At 43.5% G+C, this 6,000-nt stretch overlaps 1 protein-coding gene across 1 annotated transcript in view; it reads left to right on the top strand.

Annotated features, from left to right (window-relative positions):
* Positions 1 to 5,444: 5,444 nt before the first annotated feature.
* Positions 5,445 to 6,000, top strand: part of Myo16 (myosin XVI) — a 518,261-nt gene continuing 517,705 nt past the window's right edge. Inside the window, exon 1 of the mRNA XM_074043002.1 lies at positions 5,445 to 5,548. The gene's annotated coding sequence lies outside the window, so the exon portion shown is untranslated. The remainder of the gene's footprint in view (positions 5,549 to 6,000) is intronic.

The raw sequence follows: 6,000 nt of genomic DNA, 5'->3' as shown, positions 1-6,000 counted from the left end.
AATACATAACCTACACGGCACAAAGAGATAGATAGCATAGATACTCCTACATCTCTTAACTTTACTTTGAAAAGTAAAATTATTGCCTCCAGGGAAATTTTAAGCTCAGACAGTTTCATTGGTAAATTTTATCAAACAATTTTGGGATTTATTCCAATTCTACAAAATTTATTTCAGGAAAATGAAAAGGACAAAATAGTTCTTCATTTACTCTTTGAGGAAAAACTTAATACTAAAGTCAGACAAAGATATGGCAGTGAGAGAAAACTGTAAGCCCAAACTTTCATGACAGATATGCAGTAACTTCTAACCACATTTAAGTAAATAAAATTCAGTAATATATTAAAAGAATAATATCACGACCAACTGTGGTTGAACCCCAGAATTCAAGATTGGTTTCTCATTAGAGAGTTAACCAGTGTAATTTACCATATTAAGAAACTAAAAGGAAGGAAGACAGCCTATCTAGTCTTCTCAATAAGTATAAAATGGCATTTGACAAAACCTAATACCCCTTCCTAAGAAAAACTCTCAGCAAACAAAAGTGGAAGAAGACTTCCTCCTAAGGGACGTCTACAAATGTCAAATGCAGCATCAGCATCGTAGTTTATGGTGAAAGGCTGGGTGCTTTTCCTTAAAGATCAGGAACCGGGTAGAAGAGTCCACATGAAGAGTCACATGACTCTGAAGAGTCTGACAGGGGCACCAAAGCAAGGAAAATAATAAAATACATTTAGATTTAAAATGAAGAAATAAATCTGGCTTTATTTGCACAGAACATAAACATCCTTGTAAAAGATACTACGGAATCTAAGGAAACCACTAGAAGAACTGGTAAATTTAGCATGGATATAGAATATGAGTAAGTATACACAATGCATGCAGCACGGAGCACTGGGAGATGGACATTTAAATAAATAACATTTAAATTTATATATGAAGTGCTTAGAGGCAAATACCACAAAACAAACCCAAGACCTGTCCATTACAAACTAAGAAATACTGCTGCAAGAAATTGAAGCAGATTAATTGATGTAATTAAGAGATATAAACCTTCAAGGATTTGAGTATTAAAGATTGTTAAAATGTCACTTTAAAAAGAAACTTCGTTCTCCACCTTTAGCACGTACGAAATTAACTATATAGAGACCGTAGAGCTAAATTTAAAATGCAGCCTCTAAAATATGTCGAAGAAAAGAAGAAAAAAATATTTGGAGCCCTGGATCAGCCAACGATTTCTGAGATATGACATAAAGTCATAATGCATATGAGATAAAAATGACAAATTCCATCAAAATTAAGAATCTCTATCCTTTGAAATTCACTGCTAAACAAATGAAAAAGGTAAGTCACAGTTTGGGAGAAAACATTTGTAATATATCAGAAAAGTCATTTGTGATACTCAACTTTCATTTAAAATACATAAAAGATTCTCCCAATTCAATAATAAGAAATCAAACAACCCAATGTGAAATGGGCAAGAGACTTCAGACACTTCCTACAAGAAGACACGTGGTCGACAACTGAGCATATGAAAGTGTGGTCAATATCATCGTTAGTCATGAGGAAAATGACTTTAAAGCTGCTGTCTGATACTTTTGCACACCTATTAGAATGTCTAAAAATAAAAAGAAATTGATGCACAAGTGACATAGGAGCCAGAATTCTCACACATTGCTGGGATGGAAGCAAAATGGCAGGACTACTCTGGAAAGCAGTTCAGCAAAACGGAAACCACGAAGTGGCCCCCTGTCTCCTGGCCTGTCCATGCCACTGTTAGGCATGTACCCCAAAGACATGAAAGCCTGTGTCCAAACATAAGTGTGGTGTCAATGTCCAGGCATCCTTCTTTGTACATAGTAGCCAAAATTAAACATCTCAAATGTCAACCAACAGGTAAACGAAGTCACATACTTGCAGTATCATACATGGCAGGGGGTTGCCCCACACACAAGCCATTTGGTATAGCATGTTTGAATTTGGACATTTAAAAATATTAAAATTAGCTGGGCACTAGTGGCTCATTCCTGTAATACTAGCTACTAAGGAGGCAGAGATCAGCTGGATCATGGTTCGAAGCCAGTCTGGGCAAATAGTTTGTGAGACCTTATCTCAAAAATACCTTTACAAAAATAGGGTTGGTGGAGTGACTCAAGGTGAAGGACCTGAGTTCAAGCCCCAGTACCACAAAAAAATTAAAAATTAAAGATGAATATACAGGCAAATTGGAAGTATGCTCTGAAAATATACATAGTGAAGGCAAAGTGAGAAATTTTATATGCAATAAATACCATGTTCTTTACTGAAACCAATCATCGAGGTCCCTAACTGTACAGGGAAAGAACAAATAAAAATAGGTCTAGTTCTTGACATATTACAGACAACGTCCTCTACAAGTAGAGGACGTTAGAGATTTTACAGTTTTCCATAGTTTTCCAGGCATAGAATGACCTTCGAATATCAAGTCTCTTAATTCAGCTATCTTACATGGTTTCAGTAGCAGCTGTCACAGGCAGGCTTAAATACCAGTGTCTGTATTGTGGTGAATTTAGTGAACCCTCAGTCAGCCTCAGTTGTAGCTGCTTTGGGTCTATGGTATATGCAGAGGTATGAGGTGTATACTATGTGTTTACAGAACTTAAAATGGACTTGGAGGAGCTAGACTTTTGTAATAAATTCAGAAGCAGAAGTCTTAACTGTACATTGATCAAAAATGAGGTTGCGTTTCCAACAATAGGTGTGAAATTCTTCATTTTCTGGCACATGGCAATGCATTTTTTGCGGCATGACTCTAAAGTAGACATGGCATTTATTGGAAAATGAGTCTTTGTTTCCCAAATATCTCTTTAGAACTCACAAATTACTTCCACCTTCCAATGCCCAGTCCATTTAAGAAAGACATACAGAGAGGCAGAGGAGATTATAAGTGTGATAAAATTAAAGGATTCACACCACATGCTTTTCTATTCCATGGAACTAATGATTTCTGTTCTGAAAAACGAATTCTAACTCAGAATGGAAGTGAAGCCATGTTCTTTGGTGTTTCTTTTAAGGCAATCCTTCTTTGCTACCTCCTACTTCACAGTATTGGCAAGCTACATAGTATACTTTTTACACTGGCAAAATAATTGCTGTTTCAGAGCAGCAGTCTTCATGTAAACACAGAGATCAACAGCAAACCAGCATTTATTCTCACTTGAGAGAGGAAAATTACCTTTGGGAACTGAGCCACTACTGACATTCTTAATAATTTATCGCCTATGTGGTGAGATCGCACAATCATTTTTAAAACACTATCGAAGCCAGTTGTGTGTTCGAGGCCACTGTGGTTTCTACACAATGCCAAATATGATGGGAAGAGTTGCAATTCAAACACACATATTCACCGTCTAGGTTTTTAAACTTGTTTTTTCTCTTAGCTTATTTTTATAAACTATAAGCCACTAATACAGAAGCTAAGATATAAGACAGATAAACATATCACATATAAAACCTACGTTTTAGAAATACAAGCCTTTTAGCAATATAAGCACAAACCATCCTTCAGAATGGACTTTGGGATTTCAGTAGGCACTGTTTGAAGTCTGCAGTTTTGAACGCTGGTCACCAGAGCTAACATTTAGTAAAAGATATAGAAATCACTTACAGAGCTCTTACAGTATAAAGAGAAACTGAAGCCAGGCTTGGTGGTGGATACCTCTGTAATCCCAGCTATTCAGAAGGCAGAGATGGGGAGGATCAAGGGCAGCCCAGGCAAAAACTTGAGACCCTATCTGAAAAATAACTAAAGCAAAAAAGGACTCAAGTGGTAGAGCACCTGCCTGGCCACTGTGAGGCCCTGAATTCAAACCCCAGAAGCCTCCTCTCCCCAGTTTTTTTTTCAATTGTCGTGCAAAAAGATGAACATAGAAATGGCTAACATCCCTCAATTCACACTTACATTTCTCTGGTGCTGAATACATCAACTGCCAGGAAAACAAACATGCTGATATGCCTAATTTACTTTTAATTCACAGTCATTCTTGTTGGCATGCATTATTATAGATACTGTTGTTGAACTGTTTTGATAAATTCAGTGATTTTAAAAACTAGTTTTAGAAGAATTAACTGTGATTTGAGATGCCAGTCTTGCTATTTCAGATGTAGAAAACATCTCCATATAGTTTCATAGCAATTCTAAGGTTAATTAATTAGCTTAGTTGACTCTATCTTAAAATTTGCAGAGTATGTTTCAAATCACTTCAAACTACAAAATGTAAATGACTGTTTAAAAAGTATCTCATTATTTGGTCCAGTCCTCAGAAAGCAGCATTACAATGTCACCTAAGTATGAAATTTACATTTGAGACAGAGAAAAGTAGATTCTTACTTTCCATACAATCATGCATGATGTGATTTATCCACATGTACCCAACAACTAATATGACTCTAAACTCATCTGAATAAACAGTTACTGAGTGTGTCCTGTGTGGAAGGCCCCTGCTGCTTTATGCGTGAGTGTACACACATAGAATACAATGTATGTGTTATATTAATATTACAATTAATACAGCATATGACTCTCTTGGCAAAATGTGGCCAGCAGAGCATTTTACACAGCCATCCGAGGACGAAATTGCGTGGGGAGAGGCTGGGGGATGGTGACATCTATTTTGTCATAACGACTGCGTTACAATTTTCTCAAAATTGTGGCCCAGAGTAAGCAGTTGGCTGGAGAAAGGCTTGTCCCAGCATGTGTCATGTCTCAGGTTGAAGTTCATGTTTTGGAGATTTCAAGAGGCTCATGCCAGAGAGAGAAAGCACCTTTCCATTCCAGCCTCTGTAATTTTAACAAGGGTCACTCATTTCATCTGGCGACAACTGTCACGGTCCCCGCGATGGCCTTTGTTCTGGCCGGACTGTCCAAAGGGGATTGCTGGTCCGGGGCAGAGCCCCGGGCACCCCCTTCTCCCTGCTGCCCTCTGGGCTCTCAGAAGTCAGGACGGAAAAGTTTGCCGCGTGAGCCGGGTTCTTGGGTTGGCAGCAGAGCGCGCGGCGGGAGCCAGACCCCGGGGAGGCGCGGTCTCCGCGAGTGCGTGAGAGCGCGTGAAAGCGCGGAGGTGGGGGACCCCAGCAGCCACCACGCGGGACGGCGACAGGAGGCGGCGAGGTCCCGGCCAGGCCAGAAAGTGAGGCGCAGCGCGAGGGCAGCGGGGCGAGGCGCCCGGGAGCCGAGCGGAGCCCACGACACGGACGCCGCGCGGGGGGCGTGCGCGGAGGGGAAGGGCGGGGCCGAGGGGATAGTGTCGCCGCGACGTGGCGGCTGCGGGCCGCAGGGGCGGGCACAGCGAGCTGCCACCGAGTGGTGGCGGTGCCCGGGTCCCCAGTCTCCAGCGGATCGGGCTGCGCGCATCCGCGCCGGTCCCCCGCTCGCCGCGGCCCGGGCTCTGCAAGGCGCCGCACCCGCCGCTCCCGCCGCGCGGGGCTGGTCTCCAAGCCCGGTCCTCAAGCCGAGTGCCACCGTCGCTGCGCTGCCGGGCACGCGGCTCCCACGGACCTTCTCCAGCAGGTAGGGGCGGCGGCGGGGCGCAGCGCGGTCCCCGCGCGGGGAACTTGGCCGGACAGCGTCGCCTCCGGGTCTGGGGTATTGCAGGGCGGCGACTCAGGGCTGGTGCGGGGTGTTCGGAGCTGCCTCGCCTCACGGGGTGCGGTCCTCAGCCCGAGTCCCAGCACTGGACACGCCTGGGGGCGTGGAGAGGAGGCTTAAGGGTCCTTCCCGGGAAGGGACAGCAGGGACCTCACGACCTTTAGGAGGTGTGGACGCGGGTAGAGAGCAGAACCCGGTGAACTCCGCGTGTAGCCCAGGGCGAGGAGGCGAAGCCGGCGATTCCGAGGGACCTGGAAGCCTCTGGTTGCCATGGGAGATGCAAGAAGCCCAGTGGCACCTGTGCAGCCACTCTTGGGGGCAGCGGGGAATGTGCTTCCTCTTTCTTGTCTGGTTGGGGATGGAAAAGAGACATT

This window comes from Castor canadensis, chromosome 10 (genome assembly GCF_047511655.1).
Source record: "Castor canadensis chromosome 10, mCasCan1.hap1v2, whole genome shotgun sequence".
Lineage (NCBI taxonomy): Eukaryota > Metazoa > Chordata > Mammalia > Rodentia > Castoridae > Castor > Castor canadensis.
The sequence above is the reverse complement of the archived record's forward strand: the minus strand, read 5'-3'. Positions and strand labels throughout refer to the sequence as shown.